Source organism: Macaca thibetana, chromosome 4, assembly GCF_024542745.1.
Source record: "Macaca thibetana thibetana isolate TM-01 chromosome 4, ASM2454274v1, whole genome shotgun sequence".
NCBI classification, from domain to species: Eukaryota; Metazoa; Chordata; class Mammalia; order Primates; family Cercopithecidae; genus Macaca; species Macaca thibetana.
In genome coordinates this window covers 76,486,744-76,508,276 of record NC_065581.1, presented here as the reverse complement: position 1 = coordinate 76,508,276, position 21,533 = coordinate 76,486,744, and the positions used below count along the sequence as shown (strand labels likewise).

Here is a 21,533-nt window from a genome sequence, read left to right as displayed (position 1 = left end):
GTTGCTAAAAGTTAAAATTATAAATGAAATAGAGTTAAAACTACTAGATATAGGAAACAATAATGTATACAGAATGTTAAAGGAAAGTAAGAGTTTGTAAAGTATGAGGATGTGTTTTATTGAGAAAGAATGATTTTTGAATAGTTTAGAGATTATTTAAAGTTTTTTTCAGAATAAATGAATGAAGGAAAAATGGTATATATAAAACTAAGTGGATTTAAACAGTGGAGAAATGAAGAGAATTAAAAAATTGTAAGAGATTATGAAAGTTTATGGAAATTTTATTTTGTGTGGCCAGGGCTGATGGAGATTAGATGGATTGGCTTATAAGGCTTTATTAAAACTAGCTTTAGGCCGGGCGCGGTGGCTCAAGCCTGTAATCCCAGCACTTTGGGAGGCCGAGACGGGCAGATCACGAGGTCAGGAGATCGAGACCATCCTGGCTAACACGGTGAAACCCCGTCTCTACTAAAAAAAATACAAAAAACTAGCCGGGCGCGGTGACGGGCGCCTGTAGTCCCAGCTACTCGGGAGGCTCAGGCAGGAGAATGGCGTGAACCCGGGAGGCGGAGCTTGCAGTGAGCCGAGATCCGGCCACTGCACTCCAGCCTGGGCGGCAGAGCAAGACTCCGTCTCAAAAAAAAAAAAAAAAAAAAAAAAAAAAAAAAACTAGCTTTAGTATTAAAAGTACACTAATACAAAACTAGAATTTGGTTTTATCTTTTAAACAAAATTTCATGTAGTATTGATTTAAAAAAAAAAAGATTTTTATTCACCTTTCGAGTAAACTGCAAAAAAATGGGGAGGGTGAGAAAGAGAGAGAGACAAATAGATTCTGTGAGCCTCATGCTGTCTGTATTAGGTTCTTCACTTATTTGGAAAACTGAATATCTTCTCTATCAAAGAGAAAAGAATTTTGCTTTTTGAAACCTTTTAATTATCACTTTGGGTAAATGAGTGCCTATTACTTCACAGTGATCCATGTTCCTACATCAATCAAGGGTTTTAAACCTTTCCTATTTTGATCAAGTGTGCTAAACCTATGAAATATTTGACATGCTTACTAAAACTCAAAGTGCAAAATCAAAATTAAGTCTTTTTGACCTCAAACTAACTTTGGGATGTTACAGAGGGCTCCTGAAGCATCCAAAAGAGAGATGATAAATAGGCTTTTTATATATGGTAAATTATATCAAATCATTGTAATAAGAAATGATTTTTAACCTTTTAGGAAAGTTATAATTTATATGGAAATGTTATTGACATATGTGTTCCAAAATTGTATGAGATTCCTAAAAATCTGATCTATTTTGATACATGTTATGTCACAGTTATGGCTATTACATGAAATTGTAGGCCCCCGAAAATAACCAAATTTCCTTGCCAATTGCATCATTAACTATTGCCATTTTAAGTCTTGCTGTCTACAGGTAGTTGCTTTATTGTGATGCCTTTTTTTTTCCTGAAAACCATTTGCAAATCCTAAAGTGTTGTATCTTCAGGGAGGTTAATGGAAAGAATGAAAAGAACTCTGATAAATATAGGTTTCTGACAACTCTGAGATTGTATCATCGGACTGGGAAAAAAATTCCAGAACTCATCTGGGGGGAAAAAAAGACCGTAAAATTGCTAAATACTCATAAAATTATTTTCAATAACTTTTTTGCTTGAAACATTGCTGTTTTTTATGTTATGCTTTCCAGAATTAGGAAACTTTTTTTTCTCTTAACCTTTCCAACAATTGGGTAAAGTATACTTTGGCAAACAGTATTTGATATGATTTGACTGTGTCTGCACCGAAATCTCATCTTGAATTGTAGTTCCCATAATCCCCACGTGTCATGAAAGGGATGCAGTGGGAGGTAATTGAATCATGGGGACAGTTATCCTCATGCTGCTGTTCTAATGATAGTGGGTGAGTTATCATAAGATCTGATGGTTTTATAAGGGGCTTTTCCTCCTTTGCTCATAACTTCCCCTTTCTGCCACCATGTGAAGGAGGACATGTTTGCTTCCCCTTCTGCCATGATTGTAAGTTTCCTGGGGCCTCCCCAGCCCTGCAGAACTGTGTCAATTAAACAGTCCCAGCACTTTGGGAGGCTGAGGCGGGCTGACTGCCCGAGCTCAGGAGTTCAAGACCAGCCTAGGCAACATGGTGAAACCCTGTCCCTACTAACATACAAAAAATTATCCAGGCATGGTGGCACATGACTGTAGTCCCAGCTACTCAGGAGGCTGAGGCAAGAGAATCGTTTGAATCCGGAGGTGGAGGTTGCAGTAAGCCAAGATCGCAGCACTGCACTGTACTCCAGCCTGGGTGATAGAATAAGACTCCGTCTCAAAAAAAAAAAAAAGAAAAAAAAAAGTCAAGTCAATTAAACCTCTTTTCTTTATAAATTACCCAGTCTTGGGTATTTCTTCATAGCAGTGTAAGAACAGACTATACAATATTTAAATATTTACCTTTTCTCTACCTAATCTCACTAGAATTCGGAAACTATTGGTGCATATTCTTATTTTATGGCAAGATAGCTTTTTGCGTAAGTCCAATGAAAACCTGTTCTTTTTGTAAACACAATTGGAACACAACTGGAAATACTGGTTATTTTACTGAGATTATGACTGGAATGTCATATTTTCAGATATGACCAGCCAGTTTTAAGAAACTGAGGTTGCCATTATGAAGCCAACAGAAGCCCTTGGAAAAACCAGACAGATAACTTAAATAAACCTGACAGATAACTTAAGTAAAAAATGTCACTTTCTGACAGGCCCAGGAACCTCAAGATGTTTTGAGGACCTCAAGAAGAGAGGGATTCACCCAGTTCCTGAGGGTGACAAAGTCTGAGGGTGAATCAAATCCTTGGTTTGGCTTTCCTTGTCCTGAAAGGCTTTTAAAAGTCTAATCTGAAATACAAAAGATCCTCAGAGACTACTATGAGCATATTTATGCACACAAGCTAGAAAATCTGGAAGAAATGAATCAATTCCTGGAAACATACAAACTCCCAAGATTGAAACAAGAAGAAACAGAAATCCTGAACAGATTAATAATGAGTAATAAAATCAAATCAGTAATAAAACACCAACCAACCAGAAAAAGCCCTGCACCAGATGGATTCACAGCTGAATTCTACCAGACATACAAAGAAGTGCTGGTACCAATCCTGCTGAAACTATTCCAAAAAATTGAGGAGAGACTCTTTCCTAACACATTCTACAAAACCAATATAATCCTGATACCAAAATCTGGCAAAGATACAACAAAGAAAAGAACACTACAGGCCAATATCCCTGATGAACACAGATGCAAAAATCTTTAACAAACTATTAGCAAACACAATCCAGCAGCACATCAAAAAGTTAATTCACCACAATCAATTGGGCTTTATTCCTGGGATGCAAGGATAGTTCAATGTATGCAAATCATTAAATGTGATTCACCACATAAACGAAATTAAAAACAAAAACCATATGATCATCTCAACAGATGCAGAAAAAGTATTTTATAGAATCCAATATGTCTTCACATAAAAATCCTTAACAAACTAGGCATCGAAGAAACATACCTCAAAATAATAAGAGACATCTGTGACAAAGCCACAGCCAACATCATACTGAACAGGCAAAAGGTGGAAGCATTTCACCTAAGAACTGGAGCAAGGCAAGGATGTCCAATCTCACCACTCCACAACATAGTAATAGAAGTCCTAGCCAGAGAAATCAAGAAAGTGAAAGAAGTAAAAAGCATCCAGATAGGAAAAAAGGAAGTCAAATTATCTCTCCTTGCTGATGATATGCTTCCATACCAAGAAAGCCCTAGAGTGTGCCAAAAGTCTCCTAGGCCCGATAAATGACTTCAGCAAAGTCTCAAAATACAAAAATCAATGTACAAAAATCGCTAGCATTTCTGTGCACCAATAATATTCAAGCTGAGAACCACATCAAGAATGTAATCCCATTTATAATTACTGCACAAAATATAAAATTACTAGGAATACATTTAACCAAGAAGGTGAAAGATTTCTACAATGAGAACTGTAAAACACTGCCAAAAGAAATCATAGATAACACAAACAAATGGAAAAGTATTTCATGCTCATGGATTGGAAGAATCAACATCGTTAAAATGACCATACTGCCCAAAGCAATGTATAGATTCATCTCTGTTCCTATCAAATTACCAAAGAATTAGAAAAAAATACAATCCTAAAATTCATGTAGAACAAAAAAAGAGCCTGAGTAGCCAAAGCAATCCTAAACAAAAAGAATAAAGCCAGAGGCATCACATTACTCAACTTCAAACAATACTACAAGTCTATAGTAACTGAAACAGAATGGTACTTGTACAAAAATAGACACAAGGCCAATGGAACAGAATGGAGATCCCTGAAATAAAGCTTCACACCTACAACCAACTGAATTTTGACAAAGTTGAAAAAAATAAACAGTGCCACTGGGAAAACTGGCCAACCATATGCAGAAGAGTAAAACTGGACCCCTATGTCTCACCATATAAAAAAGTTAACTCAAGACTTAATTTTTAACTAAAGACTTAAATGTAAGACCTCAAACTATAAAAACCCTGGAAGAAAACCTAGGAAATATTCTTCTAGGCATTAGCTTAGGCAAATAATTTATGACTAAGTCCTCAAAAGAAAATGAAACAAAACCAAAAATTGATAATTGGGACCTAATTAAACTAAAGTGCTTCTGCACAGCAAAATGAACTATCAAGAGGAAACAGACAATCTACAGAATGGGAGAAAATATTTGCAACTATGCATCAGACAAAGGACTAATACCCATTATCTACAAGAAACTTAAACAAATCAACAAAGATAAAACAACCTCATTAAAAAGTGGGCAAAGGACATGAGCAGACACTTCTCAAAAAGAAGACATACAAGTGGCCAAAAAACATGAAAAATGCCCAACATTACTAATCATCAGAGAGATGCAAATCAAAACCTCAAAGTAATACCCTCTCACATCCATCAGAATGACTATTATTATAAAGTCAAAAAATAACAGGTGTTGATGAGGTTGTAGAGAAACAGGAATGCTTATACACTGTTGTTGTGAATGCAAATTAGTTCAGCCACTGTGGAAAGTAGTTTGGATATTTCTCAAAGAACTAAAAATAGAGTTACCATTCAACATAGCAATCCCATTACTGTGTGTATACCCGAAGGAAAAGGAATCATTCTACCAAAAAAAAAAAAAAAAACAAACTTGCACTTGTATATTTATCACAGCACTACATGCAAAGACATGTAATCAACCCCGATGCCCATCAACAATGGATTGGATATTGAAAATCCACTGTTGGTGGTACTTATATACCATGAAATACTATGCAGCCATAAAACATAATGAAATCATGTCCTTTGCAGCATTGTGGATGGATCTGGAGGCCATTTTCCTAAGCACATTAATGCAGGAACAGAAAACCAAATACCACATGTTATCACTTGTAAGTGGTAACTAAACATTGAGTACACACACATACAAAGATGGAAGCAATAAACACTAGTGATTCCAAAAGGAGGAGGGAGGGAGTGGGGCAAGTGTTGAAAAACTACTGGCCGGGCGCGGTGGCTCAAGCCTGTAATCCCAGCACTTTGGGAGGCCGAGATGGGTGGATCACGAGGTCAGGAGATCGAGACCATCCTGGCTAACACGGTGAAACCCCATCTCTACTAAAAAATACAAAAAACTAGCCGGGCGAGGTGGCGGGCGCCTGTAGTCCCAGCTACTCGGGAGGCTGAGGCAGGAGAATGGCGAGAACCCGGAAGGCGGAGCTGCAGTGAGCTGAGATCCGGCCACTGCACTCCAGCTTGGGCGACAGAGCAAGACTCCGTCTCAAAAAAAAAAAAAAAAAAAAAAAAACTACTTACCAGGTACTGTGTTCACTACTTGGGCAATGGGATCATTAGAAGCCAAAACCTCAGCCTCACACAATATACCCATGAAACAAACCTACACATGTACCCCCGAATCTAAATTTTTTTTTAAAGTCTAATCTGAGATTACTTCTGAAAAGTTCCAGCAAAGCCAACTTTAAAAGGGCCTATATGACAAATCACTGTTTTTACTGCACTTTATACAAATAATCAGGTCAAGTTAATGAAACTAAAGGAATTACAAATTAGTTTTGTCATAAATGTCTTTGGTAGGAATAGGAAATCAGAGAGAAAAATTATATTTCAGAAGAAAACTATACTGCATCTGTTATTAGATTCTAGCCTTATTCATTGTTTTTGAGTTTTTATTATTTGCCTATGATTTGGACTGAATTCTCATTTTTTTTTCTGGGCTACAAGTTTCCAAATTAACAGGTCCAAATTTTCCTCCCAGTTTTTCTGACTTGGACTCATTGATATTAAAACTGCCTTTTTCCTGAAGCTTTACAAGTTGAAGCTAGTCAACTTGGCTTTAAAAAATAATCACTGTAACAACTTATATTTGGACAAACTTTACACACAAACTATGATCCAATAAAATCTGCCAGTTTGCGTTTAGCCTTCTTAGCTGACTGCCCTCCAGATCCTAGGACTGGTTTGTGGACTGCTCCAGACACTGACCTTAGTTTTTCTTCTGTTTACATGGAAATGCCTCATATTAAAGATCTGTTTGCCTGCATCATATATAGAGACATAGCTCTGAGAGCCCATCTGCAATGCCATCTTCTAAAATGAGACACAGCTGTTCAATTGGACTGGACTATTCCCAGAAATAAGACTTGTTCAATGGGATCCTTTGCTATTCAGCTACTAACTGAATTTTCTTTCCATAGCTACCAACCCGGCTTTTACTGTGTGAAACTTCCGGGAAAGCTTTAGACAGGGAATTGTTGGAGCTCATAAATTGCTACCCCAAAATACGGCATTTTGAAATGCCAGACTAAGAAAGGCAGCCTCAGGCTCTTTCTTACCTCCCCTCCATCCCACCCCTAGTTTCTAAATCCTCCCTCTCTCCCAAAGCACAGGATGAAGTTGATCTCTGGAGTTCTGTTATCTACCTAGAACCCAGACCTACCAAAAAACCAACAATATTGCCTTCCCTGGGTTTTCTTTAACTGAACTCGTACTGCAGAAAGAAAGAAAGCCTATCAACACAGCAGACTTTTGTCACACTACTCTGAAGGCCCAAAAGACTTTGTCCCAGGCCATTGTATATTCTCCAATCCCATTGAATTCCCTTAAAAATCATTTATTATCCCCCTTAAAATCACCCACATTCCCTTTCTCTTTCCTCCCCTATGAAGAAAGGTATATAAGCATCTGTAACTCATTGGGTTATTGGGTAACTTTTCTGATGAGATTTCCCTGTGCTATGCACGTTAAAATCAATTCTGTATGCTTTTTCTCCTATCCTGCCTTTTGTCAGTTAATTTTCAGGCAATCTTCAGGGAGAAGAGGGGAAGATTTCCCTTGGGCCCCTACAGTGTCTTTCAAAGAGCAAAAGTTGTTAATTTTGATGGATCCTAATATATTCATTTTGTATTCTATGGATAACAATGTTGGTGTCACACCATAGTGTTGATTAACTGTAGCTTTATAAGTCTTGAAATTAGGTAGTGTTAGTTCTCTCTTTGTCCTTTTTAAAAATGGTTTTAGCAATTCTACATCTTTTACATTAATTCGAGGCCTTCCTTCTTTTCTAACATAGATGTTTAGTGGTATAAATTTTCCCCATAAGTATTGTTTTCAAAGCATCCCACAAATTTTTATATGTTGTGTTTTCATCTTCAATAAGTTAAAAATACTTCCTTATATCTGTTTTGATTTCTGCAACCTATGAATTATTGAGAAGTGTGTTGATGCCAGCAAAATAGTTACAGATTTTTGGCCTTTCTGTTACTGATATCTAATTTAATTCCATGTGGTCAGAGAACATACGTTGTGCAACCTGAATACCTTTAAATGTATTGAGACATTTTAATGGCCCAATCTATAGTCTGCCTTAGTAAATATCTTGTATACAACTTGAAAAGAATGTATACTTTGCTTTTGTTGGATGCAGTGATCTATACATTTTCCTGCATCAGTTTTAATTGTCTGTTTATGACTAGGCTTTGAGACTAGTTATAAAAACTACTAAAGATTTTTGTAGGCCAGGCACGGTGGCTCACACCTGTAATCCCAGCACTTTGGGAGGCTGAGGCAGGTGAATTGCATGAGGTCAGGAGTTCAAGAGAAGCCTGACCAACGTGGTGAAACCCCATCTCTAATACAAATACAAAAATTAGCCAGGTGTGGTGGCAGGCGCTTGTAATCCCAGCTACTCCAGAGGCTGAGGCAGGAAAATCGCTTGAACCTGGGAGGCAGAGGTTGCAGTGAGCTGAGATTGCGCCATTGTACTCCAGCCTAGGCAACAAGAGCAAAACTCTGTCTCAAAAAAAAAAAAAAAGATTTTTGTTCCATCTCTTTTGAAAAAGAATTTCTTCTTAGCAGTTTAATTTTGATGAAATGCTTGTTTTGTTCATGTCTCCTGCTGGCAAGGTACAAAGCATTAGTCTTAGTTTCTAAATGATGTGCCAGACCAGTAAGCTGGCATCCGAGAGCTAGATCACTAGCCATGCAGAAGAAGGAAGTTCTGGATTACTTGGTCCATTAATCTGGAAAAGTATTACTAATTTTATGTTTTTATAAATGTTAATGTGACTTTTAAGCATTTTTGTCAGTATATTAAAAAATCAAACTTGCAATAACAACTAGGATTGGGAAAAACCTAAAGGCCATATAATAAAATTGTTTCGATATATTATAATGTATTTATGTAATTACATATTATGCAGCCATTAATATTGTTTCAAACACTTTTCTAAGAACTTTACATGGATTATGTCACTTGATCCTCACAATTCTAGCTTATGATGCAGCATTCATTCCCTCATCTTACAAATAAGCAAACTAAAGCACAGACAGACTAAATAGTGGATTCAGAACTCAGGCAGTCCAACTCCAGAACAACATATACTCTTGTCTATCATTTTGCACATATTCTTATGTAATGTTTGGGTATCCCCCACATTCCACCTCAGGGCTGGCTGGTTCTTTAGCATTCCTGGCCCAGTTGTGCCTAGGATGGAAAGACTTGAGTTAGTTTTACCAACACCACCTCATGCCTTCTATTTTGGTCTCCTAAGCTCAAAACTGCTCCAGATCACCCTCTCACCACTGTCTCCTCCAAACGGCTCTCCCTACCCCTGTCCCATTTAACTCTGCCTAGCAATTTTTGGGTTGGCGATTTGAACTCAAAATGACCTTTTAGTTATGATCCAACATTTTCTTTTCTTTTTTTTTTTTTTTTTGAGACGGAGTCTCGCTCTGCCGCCCAGGCTGGAGTGCAGTGGCCGGCTCTTGGCTCACTGCAAGCTCTGCCTCCCGGGTTTACGCCATTCTCCTGCCTCAGCCTCCCGAGTAGCTGGGACTACAGGCACCCACCACCTCGCCCGGCTAGTTTTTTGTATTTTTTAGTATAGACGGGGTTTCACCGGGTTAGCCAGGACGGTCTCGATCTCCTGACCTCGTGATCCGCCCGTCTCGGCCTCCCAAAGTGCTGGGATTACAGGCTTGAGCCACCGCGCCGGGCCTGATCCAACATTTTCTTAAAAGCAGTTTCGGCCAGGTGCAATGGTTCATGCCTACTAGCACTTTGGGAGGCTAACGCGGGAAGATCACTTGAGTTCAGGAGTTCAAGACCATCCTGGACAACATAGCAAAATTGTCTCTACAAAAAAATACAAAAATTAGCTTAGTCTGGTGGCACATGCTGGTAGTCCCAACTATTTGGGAGGCTGAGGTAGGAGGATTGCTTGAGCCCAGGGGGTGGAGGTTGCAGTAAGCCTAGATGGTGCCACTGCTTTCTAGCCTGGGTGTTAAAGCTAGACCCTGTCTCAAAAAAAAAAAAAAAAAAAAAAAAAAAAAAAGCAGATTCAGTAACTGCCCCTTGGTTCCAGACACCAGGGCCCCTGGTCAAATGGCATCAGGGTTTAGATCCACAAGCCCAGCTGCAATTGCCATCCCCGTGCCTATCTCAAACCTGCGTTATCCCTGCAGAGGTGTCAGGAATTTAGCCTGACACATCTCCATAACTGAGAACTTACTATCTGTAAACGCATCCCCTTCCTCTTTAGACAGTTCTGCTTATTTGAAAAGTAGCTGGGATATGGAACCCAGATCTGTCTGTCTGTAGTTTCTACCCAGTGGTCCTAGTTCTTTATCTTGGCCCAAAGAAGACCAATTCCTCTGCTATGTGACAGTGCTCCAAGAATGTGAAGAACCCACCTGAGTTTTCTCTTCTATCTAATATCCCAACTACTTGAAGTCACTTCTTAAATGACATGATTTTAAGGTTTTCCGTCTTCCTGCTTGCTTTCCTAGAGCCTGATCCTTTGGTCTATATGGTAGGGATAGCCAACTCAATCATTTATGGGAGTTCGACTGGAAATATAAATAAATGAATTAAGGGCTGGAGAGTACAAGGCCTTCTCTAAAGAGGACAGCAGCTACTCAGCACCAAATGATTATTTCCAGAGCAAAGTAGGCTCAGATTTGTCAGATCTTACCAGTTTTCAAGAGAAACTGAAAATCAAACCATGTGAAATTTTAAAATTGTACTGTTGACAATATTTTACTTTTTGGCTCCTCCTCCACCCCCAAACCCCAGGACCAAACAAAGATCAAGCACATGGTCACAAATTTGAGATTTTTAATCTATAGCTTTTTAAAACAGAGGCAAACTCAAAGATATTAGGTATGGTCTGAACAGTGCAAAGTAGAGCAATTCTTGACCAGTCATTCTCATCCTATGTGGAATAGGGTGGTGCATCAGAACCCCATCCAAAAGGTTTATCAGAACCTTGGAAAGCAGGGACTCTGCCATGTGTGTTTTGAAAAACACTACCCCCAGATGATTCTAATGTACCCTGCTCTCAGCTAAAAATTGTTGGGGCTCAGGATACACCACCTCAAAATATGACTGTAGGAGACCAGAATATGCTACCCAAAATATACTTCTCTGGCATATTTTGAGCTCGTTATTCTGAGAAACTGCAGACATAGGAGTAGCTCTGAAAAGCTGTCCTGTTGTAAAAGAAATGTACATGTATAAAGGAAATCTACATTAGTAAAACTATCTGCATCAGGAAGAGGGCTGCTTCCTGAGAGACTTTTTTTATGCTTATAACAAGACAACCTTTATTCACCATGCATTTCCTCCACTCACCCTCCCATGACTGGTGTCACCACCAGCCCCCAGAAGCCTGACCCCATTCCTTTCTGTAGCTCACAAAGCTATGCAAGTCTCAACCATCTGACTCTTTTTTAAGTCTCATATTCTGTGGGATTCCTGTGCATACCTACATAAGTAAATATGGTTTTTCTCCTATTAATCTGTCTTATGTCAATTTAATTTGTAGTTCAGCCAAAGAATCTAGAAGGGTGGAGGGAAGTCATTTTTTGCTTTCCTAAAAAAAAAAAAAAAAAAAAAAAAAAGATTATCCTATTTCTTGTTTTTGACAAACACTCTCACCAAAACTTTACTCTGCTTGGGTAGGCCTGAATTTGGGCTTCCTTCTCTGTCTTTAAATAATTCAGTTTGAGGCTCAGACCTATAATCTTAGCACTTTGGGAGGCCGAGGCAGGCGGATTGCTTGAGCCCAGGAGTTCAAGACCAGCCTGAGCAACATCGTGCAACCCCATTATCTACCAAAAATTTCAAATTTATCTCAGTGTGATGGCATGTGTCTGTGGTCTCAGCTACTTTCGAGGCTGAGAAAGAGGTACTGCTTAAGCCCAGAAGTAGAGGCTGCAGTAAACTGTGATTGCACCACTGTACTCCAGCCTGGGTAACAGAGTGAGACCTTGTCTCTAAATAAATAAATAAAAATAAAGAATTTAGTTTGAGCAAGAATCCTAAGTGTGTTTAGGGGGGATTCCACACCTTTCATATCTGACTACCCTTGATATTGTATCACCCTGGTCTGCTTTCAGCAATAATTCCATCAAGTCAGTTTGGCCAGAAACCCTCTGGCCATGTATCCTTGATGTTTCCTCTTAGTAATTTTTTACCCACTGATCCCACCGTGTTCTTTGGCTATAAATCCCCACTTGCACTTGTTGGAGTTACAGTCGAGCCCAATCTCTCTCCTCTACTGCAAAAGCCTGTTGCAGTGGTCCCTAAACCTATCGCCATGTCCCTTCTCACCTGAATCTAGTCTGCCTTACTGTCTTTAACAAGTGTTTTGAATTTTTTTATTTAACAGTCTAGATAGTATTTACTTGTTCTAAAAAATTGGCTGCACATTGGAATCACCTGGAGAGTTTTAAAACAGTAACTAGTGCCTAGGTCCCACCCCTACAGAAATTCTGATTTAATTGGTACAGAGAGTGACTAGAGCAGAAGGAGTTATAAAAATTCCCCAGGTGATTATATTGTGTAGTTAAGTCCGAGAACCACTGTTCTGGATACTGTGCTTCAATTAAGTCATTCCAGACTCATCTCTTTTTGGCAGCCAATTCATGCTGTTGACTCATATTAAGTTAATTATCAACTAATTCCTATAAGTTTTTTCTTTCTACAGTTAATGACTAAGTCACATTACCTCCGACCTGTACTTGTGCCACTGAAAATTTCATCTTTTAAAATTTTTATTTTATTAGATAGAGTCTATGGCTCTAGCCAGTCAAGATCTAGCAAGTCGAAACCTCATCATATCTAATTCTTTTATCTAGTGTATTTTCTATGCCTTTCAGCTTCACTTCATCCAAACTTTTAAAGAGCCTGTCTTTTACCTATGCCATTGACTGAAATGGCAGATACAATAAAGGGTCTTGCTTCTCTCCTATAGGGTCCTCCCTGCAGGATGACACTAGGCATTTAGATATGCTAATTCAACTAGCTCCAATTTATCGAATTGCCCTTTAATCCAGACCGTATTTATTCATTTTTCTCATAAGTAATTTATGGCAAATGAGTCCTCTTCCTGACAGTTCCTTCTTGGTCTCCTTTGTAATTTACTCCTCTTCTTCTCATTGCTGGAAAAGTTTGGTCTCTTGATGGTTCCACTAGGATCCATGCTTTTTAATCCATATGCTTTTCTACTTATTTTTAACCACTACTTGTACACTGATGTACAAGTACTTGGCCCCATTTTCCCCCTAAGTTTCAGGATCATATATAACTTCTTGCTGGAAATCTCCAAATAGATTACCTACAGGTTTCTCACTTCAACATGTTCAGAACTGAATCCTTCATCTTTACCATGCCCAAACCTGGTTCTCCTTCTGCCTTTCCCATATCAGCAATAGATGACATCACTTGTCTAGGCCATAAATCTATGGGTTATTCTAGATTTATCATATTCTTGCACAACTAAGTCTAATCAGTTACTAACTTATGCCTATCTTACATCCTATATTTTTCAAATGTGCTCCTCTTCTCAACCCATACTATCACTGCCCCAGTCCAGGCACTAACCTCTTTTTGATTGGTTTCTATTAGTAACCCCTGAGCCAGGCTCCCTGTTTCCTCTTTTGTCTCACATCATTGCCAAACGGGCTCATTTAAGTTGCAAATCTGACAGTTTTACTCCAGCAATTAAAATACTTCAGTATATTAAAATACTTTTGCTTCTATAATAAAGTTCAAATTTATCAGCATGGCAAAAACTTTCTTTCTTTGAACCCAGCCTCAACCTGCAGCTCCTGCCATTTCCCACTTTGCACTTTATAATAATATCACACTGAATTTTATTCTCTCACTAAACATGCTGCTGAAGTGGATCTCTCTGCTTGGAATCTTGCTTCATCTCAGACCTAATTCTTGCTTGCTCTTTAGTCTTTAGTACTCATCTTGCACCTTGTCTTCTTCATGTCTAACCCCATCAAGTCAGTTTGGCCAGAAACTCTGACCGTCTATCCTTGATGTTTCCTCTTAGTAATTTTCTACCCACTGATCCCACTGTATTCCTTTGCTATAAATCCCAGATTTAGTAAACTTCCCCCTCAGAGCTCTTGCACCATTCTGGACACACTCCTCTCATAGCAAGTACTACTTTATTTGGAATTATCCCCTTATGTATGTGGCTCCTGTTCCACACAATTTTTCATCTTTATATTCTGAGTGCTTGTTATATAGTAAATACTCAAGAAATGGTGGTTGAATTTTTAGTGAAGACCAGATGCTCAGTGTGAATAACATTTCCCAGTTCTGTCTGAAAAATCGAACCAAAAAGAAATTATTGTTTCATTGGACGTAACTGTTCCTAGCAAATTCAAGTCCTAGTGCCCAGTGCTTTTTCTACCTAGATCAAAGTTTTCCATAAAGTAATACATAATAAGGAAATATTTAGAATTTTGTAGGCCATATGATAATCTTCTCAACTCTGCTGTTGTAGCATGAAAGCAGGCATAGACAATGCATAAATAAATTGGCATCGCTTCCTTGGAATATAACTTTATTTACAAGAATAAGCAATGGGCTGCATTTGGCCTGTGAGCCATAGTTTGCCCACTCCTAATCTAGAAGCTTCCAAACAAACTTTTAAAAAATCCACTATTTCTCTCCCACAGGAGATCCACATGCTACTACCATGTCTCTTTATAATCCCTGATACACTCCAGCAATTTTTGCAAGTACAATCAGTACTCTCTGACTGTGGAGAGTATCCATGGGCTCCACATCTGAGGATTCAACCAAACTTGCATTAAAAAATACTTGAAAAAAATGGATGATTGTGTTTACTGAACATGCACAGACATTTTTTCTTGTCAGTATTCCCTAAATAATAGAGTGTAACAATTATTTGTATAGCATTTATGTTATATTAGATATTATAAGTAATCAGGAGATGATTTAAAGTATATGAGAATATGTGCATAGGTTATATGCAAATACTACACCATTTTATACAAGGGACTTGAGCATCCAAGGATTTTGGTATCCGTTGGGAATTCTGAAACCAATACACTGTGCATACCAAGGTACGACTGCACTCAACACCAACATCAATGGATGGCAGAAAATAACCTTTACCATAAGTACCATTAAGAGTGTGAGGTGAAAATATGCCCATGTGATGTTGGGGAAAATAGAGATTGACCTCAACAAGAGGTTGGAGGATTCACTGAGCATAAAGTGATATGTGTGATCATCATCATGCCAAACCCAGGCCAGTACAAGATCCCAGATTGGTTCTTAAACAGACAGAAGGATGTGAAGGATGGAAATTATAGCTGAGTCCTGGCCAAAGGTCTGGACAACAAGCTCTGTGAAGATCTGCAGCAAATAAAGAAGATTCTTGCCCACCAGAGACTATGCCACTTTTTCTTTCTTTCTTTTCTTCTTTCTTTCTTTTCTTCTCTCTCTCTCTTTTTCTCTCTTTCTTTTTTCAAGACACAGGATCTCACTGTTATCCAGGCTGTACTGCAGTGGCGTGATCATAGCTTGCTACAGGCTAGAACTCCTAGGACTTAAACAATCCTCCCTCCTCACCCTCCTGAGTAGCTGGGACTACAAGTGTGTGCCACTATGCCTGGCTAATTTTTCTATTGTTTTGTAGAAACAGGGTTTTACCATGTTGCCTAGGTTGGTCTTGAACTCCTGGGTTCAAGAGATCCTCCCACCTCGGCCCCCCAAAGTGCTGGGATTACAGGCATGAATGACTGCACCTGGCCAAAACATACTACTTCACTTTCATGTCAAGACTAAGCCTACGGAGGCCACTGGCCTCTATGGCTACATCATGTTTGTATCCCAGAAGAAATAAATCTGTAAGCCTTGTCTATCAATAAATAGTTTATATACCTTTAAATATCCAACATCTAGTCACTGATGTTTATTATGCAAAATCTCCCACTTCTTCAAAATGGGAACAGTATTTACCCATGCCCAGTTTCCTGGCACTTCTACCATCCTTTACAGTTCTACATTCTTTCCAGATTAGATCAGCAATGCAATTTGAACATCTTCCACAGAACACTGGGATGCAAGTTATCGGAGTTGGGAAACTATTTGGAATATAATTATGTTCTCCCACTTTGGGCTTCTCTTTCTCTTGCTAAGGAGTCTCTCCTTCCCTCCTACTTCTCTCCCTACTCTCCTCTGCAAAAAGACAGAAGTAAAACTGAGGTTGAGGAGCTTGGTTTTTAGTAATCTTTCAATAATAGATCACTGCTGACTTAACTACACCCAGTAGCCTGCTGCATCCTTGTTTCTCTTTAGAAATGCACTTTAAAAGTTGTATTTATTATTCCTCAAATTTTCGCAAACCTGAACATATTTCTATTTCTAAGTTTATACCACCCCTATGTACTTGCTCTTGGTCCTGTTTCCTTTCTTCGTATAACACTCTTTATCTTGTAAAAGGAAACTCTCCTCTTAGGCAGTGAGACCACAGACTACAGAGAATTAGGACCTAGAAACAGAATGTGCAGTTATAGGGAAAAGTATCCAGCTGTGGCTGATGAGGAAGCAAGCCAGCTCATCAGACTTCACTATTAGAATGTGAAGTTTCATGAAGACAAGGGGTTTTTGTTGTTACTGTTGTTGGTTTTATCTATTTTATTCACTGTTAAATTTCCAGGTCCAGAACAATGCCTGACATACAATAAATACTTGTTGAATGAGTGAAAAATGGTTATCATTAGGCAGGGCAACATCCAGGTGAAAGGTAAGTCAAAAAAGAGTATTCACCACTACATGACCAAGTAGGAAGAGCCCAATTATGGAGGATCCAGGACAGGCTACAAGCAGACAGCACAAGAAAAATCTGCCAGCAGTTAACAAGGCTTCAGCACTGCCGACATGTTACGAAAAAAGAGGAAGACTGAGGTTAAGAAGGGTTCAAGCCCAGAGGCCATGGCCAAACCCAGTTTTTGAAGTGGGCCTTATTCCTGAGCATAGCAGCAAGGCTGTCTTGATGCTGATTTCCAAGTACGCAAAAGCCCCCTAAATTCCTCCTGTCTAACCTGTCTTCTGATTCTAACCTAAAGATTTGAAACACCATTTCCCAAAAATCTATTAGTCATAGTTTTTCTTTAGAATCAAAAGAAGAACTAAAGGCTTTTTGAGAAATTTCTCTGTAATCCTTCCTTTGTGTCCAAGCAGAGCCCCCACACAGTAAGGCACAAAACTGGATTCAAAGATTTAGCTAGCAGCCATGGTAACTAGGGTCTGTAGAATGACCCATAGGTAGTGATGTTTCAGAGGCCTGGGGAGCAGACCAAGTAGGACCTGATTATTTTTTTGAGCGAAACTCTAATTGGCCTATATTTCCTAAGTTTTGCATTTGCTAAGTAAATTTTTAGAAAGTGAGGGTATGTAGAATATAGACATTAAAAACAAAGAATAAAAGAGTTTTTACAGGCAAAGTAACTAGTCAAGTGTCACATTTTCTTGCAATTGACAAACACCACTTCTTGCTTGGAAGGCTGCATCTTTAGTTCCTAACTCAATGCCTGGTAGGAGACAATAAAATTTATTGAATGGGTGAATAAACGAATGAAATAGCTAGTCAATTAAGTTCATTTCACGATGTTTTGTGTATTCCAATTTTTTGTGTCAGAATTGATTATTTGAATGTAACTCAAAGTCATGAGAGGTGCCTCATTGCTTATTTGACTCAAGGGATCAATCAATGGTAGGGTCCCTGCTTAAGGAACAACAGAATGCTACTAAGAGGTCAGGTACAAATATGATGTTCCATTGACTTACAAAGTCATTTTTCTCTACTATATTTTTTAAAGGCCTTGAGTAAAAATCCGTGAAAGAGCTCTTTAAAAAGACTGTGTCATGTACCAATCATATGACAGTTGAGGTACTTTCAGTGTACAAAAAATAGTGAAAATAAACAAAGATTTAAAAATCTACTATGAATTACATAATACTTTTACATCTATAACTTTTAAAACACAAAAACACTTGTGAAAAAGTAATACACATATATAAGAGACATATTTATGGTACGATTAAGATTGTAGACTTTGAGATTAAATGATCTGGATTTGAAGACCAGTTTATCCATTTCCTAGTCTCATGATCTTCAGCAATTTGCTTAACCTCTCTGAGACTGAGTTGCCTCACCTGTAAAATGGGGGTCATAATTACACCTACCTCATAACATTTTTATGAGGATTAAATGAGATAATGTGTGCAAAGGGCTTAGTACAGTACAGAATATAAGTACAGTAACTATTAATATTTATTCAGCTTATTAACATACATACTTTATGTAAATATTAATTCACTTGTTCTTGAAGTAATTCAGTGACTTCTCAGGCATCTGAAACACACAGATTGAAAAACACTGCTGGATTCAGTAGGAACTGGGACATAGGGTATCTTCAGAAAGGATAATGGAGAGCTGTGTTGTCACTGAAGGAGATGGAGCTTGGGACTTGGAAGACTGGCAGGGCTGCTTCTCCTTAGGAGGTCTGGCTGCTACTGGAGCAGCCCCAGGAAGGCTCTGTCACTAGGAACAAGAGCTACCACTAACTGAATTAGTCCATGGGAGCTGGGCACTGCTGCTGACAAGTACTGCCAACATGGTCAGTGGTGGTCTGCCTCTGGGACCCTGCCGACTATACACAATAATGGAGGCTTACAAAAGAGGAACTAAGAAAATCCAAAGATTTGGAAGTGTCTGACCCTTTCTTCCCTTTATGGCTTCTCACTTGCTAAGCAGAATTTCAGCCCAACTCTCCATGCAACATCCAGTAGGGGACAAAAAACTATGCTCTATCAATACACCCTCATTGAGGAGGGTCAATAATCATTTCTCACCAAGAAAGTAGGAGGTCAGAAAGTGGACGAGGAATCAAACTGGTTTAGAGGATTGATCTAGAATCTTGTCCTCAGGCTTCTAGGGAATTATCTGAGTCTTGTATCTGAGACAAATGCAACAGTTTTCTTTACAAATGCTCAGTAAAAATAGTGATGATGATGATGATAATGATGATGCTCATTTGTATCCATTTACATGCAACCACAGCATTGTTTTTATTATAATACCTTAGCAATAACTAATGAGAACGTGTTAGGTGATGTTAAATAAAATACTTTTTTCCCAAAGACTGGGAACAGAGTTCACCAAGCAGCTTTTCTCGAGGCTCAATTTTGTCATCTAAAAATGAAGTGGTAGAAGCAGAGGTTCTCAAGGTCACTTTCAGCTCTAGGATTATCTGACTAGACCACCCTACAATAAGGTGATGGATAAGAAAGCCAAGGTTTACCCTCCCTGTTACTCCTTTTATGCCTTTGAAATCTTTCCTTATTTCACCTGGTTGTATTTCCTCCTTGTCAACCTTCAACTAACAGTGCCCAATACCGAGGCTTCTCTCTCTCTGTCTCTCAATTTTGGCACAAAATTAAATTCTGGCACAAAATTCCATTCCCAAACTATTACAGAGGCCATATTCTCAGATAGGTTGGAATCCATCAGAGAATTGGGCTTCACTTAGCCCAATTACTTTCTAGACTAAAACTAGATATGTACACTTTCACAGTTCTGTCCTTGTAATAATCGTCAGTTTTCCTACAAAACTATTAGCTCATATGCAACCATTTCCTTCTTCTGATGGAGAAAGTTTGTCTTATTTCCAAAAAATGACCATTTCCACAGCCAGTTATACACTTTTTCCCGTTCATTTTTATCTGACTTTATTTATTTTAAAAAAAAATTCTTTAAGACCTCTACTTTGGAATTTTTTGCAGACGTTTCAGTCCTTTCATTTCTTTCTAGATTCAATACCAATGTCTAGAAAAATGGAATGGCAAGATATTGCTTGTTCCCTGTCTCACTCCAAAATAGCCATGCACATCAAAATCATACAACAAAGCTAACCTTAGGAGGGATAGATAAGTTTCCCTTAAAAAATAAAAAGAATTGTCAATTAGAAGTGAATTAAATATGTTTATAATGGAGCCAGAGGTTGTGGTTAAGACAAATGGATTGAAGGTAAAGTCAAATTGTTTTAAGTATAAAGAATATTTACATTAATCATTATACCTTTATGCCTGAAGAGCTGTTTTATAGGCTCTTTAAGCATAAAGAGATTGGATTTGAATTCAATGACCTTCCAAATTGAGGGTTTTTTTAATGCTACTCCAGAGTCATTTAAAAGTGGTGTTAGCTTTCTGTTCATGTTTGGTGAACTTTTTAAATCCAATAGCTTGATTTTAGAGTGTAACATAGAAAAGGCTTTCTGATTTAAGAGTCTAAGCCTCTAGGAAATAAGATAGTATTTAAATGAACTTTTAAACCAAATAAAAAGTAGGCATTTAGGCTATGTGATTTAATCTTAATATTATATGTCAACATGAACACACAGCTTGTGATATTTAAAGTAAATATGGTTTTGTTCACATGTTGCTTGAGAAATTGAAATGAGTTGAGGTTTAGCCCCAGATGTGATTTTGTATAAGGTACATTGTTCAGCAATACAGAGACCTGATTAAACTGCCTGGAACTGTCCACATGTGGGCTAAGAGGACAAGTTCTTGAGAGTTTCTTATGTCAAAAACAATGCTATAAAAAATCAGATTCTCAGAGATGTATCCTTAAAATGATAGATTGCTTTAAAAGGGTGCTTCAGTTAATCTATACCATTTTGGGGTCCTGTTTATAAAAGTTAATACATCTCCTAGACATTAAAATAGTAGATTTTACTGACCTTGCTAATATGTAAATCATATAAATTTAAAAAATACAACTAAAATACACAAAAACTACATAAACATTAAATCAAAGAAAAACATCAAGAGTCCATATTCCCATCACTTCCTCCAAGAAGCTGGTGTTAGGCTGCTATAAAAAAGCGTCATCAAATAGATGGCTTATAAATAACAGAAATGTATTTCTCACAGTTCTGGAGGCTGGAGGTCTGAGATCAGAATGTCAGCATGGTCCGGCTTTGGTGCAGGTCCTCTTTCAAGTTGCATACTGCCAAGTTTCTTGTTTTATCCTCACATAGTGAAGAGCAGAGAGGGGAGGCAAGCTCTCTCAGGACCCCAAAAAGGGCAGTAATTTCATTCATGGGGTCCCTACCCTTATAACCTCATCTAATCCTAATTACCTCCCAAAGGCCCCCACTCCTAATACCATCATATTTGGGAAACAAGGTATTAACATATGAATTTTTAGGGAACACAAACATTCAGTGCATAATAAAGCTCAAGTAATCACCCAAAGCCATCATGGAAATGCTAACACTCAATTTTTCTGAAATTCATAAATAGCACGTTATATGAAATGGAAATATGAGTGGCAGGTGAATGATTTAAATTAGTTGCTCAGAGTACATTTTTCCAGTTAGAAGAAAATCATCATAGGATTGGATATAGGTTTTAGGTAGATATGATGTGATCTTTTCAGTTTATAGCCAAAAGAAAGAAAAGAAAAGAATAGATGCTGAAGTTTGAAGATTCCCTAAGAGTTGCAGAAGGGGGACCAGCTAAGTAATGAGCCAGGAGAGCAGACACAGGTAGCTCTGATTCAGGTGATGCTCCTGTAATGCAACTTGCAA

The 21,533-nt window shown here is 38.2% G+C and overlaps 1 protein-coding gene and 1 pseudogene across 22 annotated transcripts in view; one reads left to right on the top strand and one right to left on the bottom strand.

Annotated features, from left to right (window-relative positions):
- Window positions 1-21,533, top strand: part of HMGN3 (high mobility group nucleosomal binding domain 3) — a 1,231,743-nt gene that overhangs the window by 1,143,788 nt on the left and 66,422 nt on the right. The window contains exon 1 of one of the 22 annotated variants that reach the window (XM_050789666.1): window positions 9,493-9,496. The exons of the other annotated variants lie outside the window; for them this stretch is intronic. The gene's annotated coding sequence lies outside the window, so the exon portion shown is untranslated. Of the gene's footprint in view, window positions 1-9,492; window positions 9,497-21,533 lie in introns of those variants that run through there. 22 annotated transcript variants of the gene reach the window in all.
- LOC126953903 (ADP/ATP translocase 2-like) overlaps window positions 1-21,533 on the bottom strand; it is a 141,596-nt pseudogene that overhangs the window by 84,668 nt on the left and 35,395 nt on the right.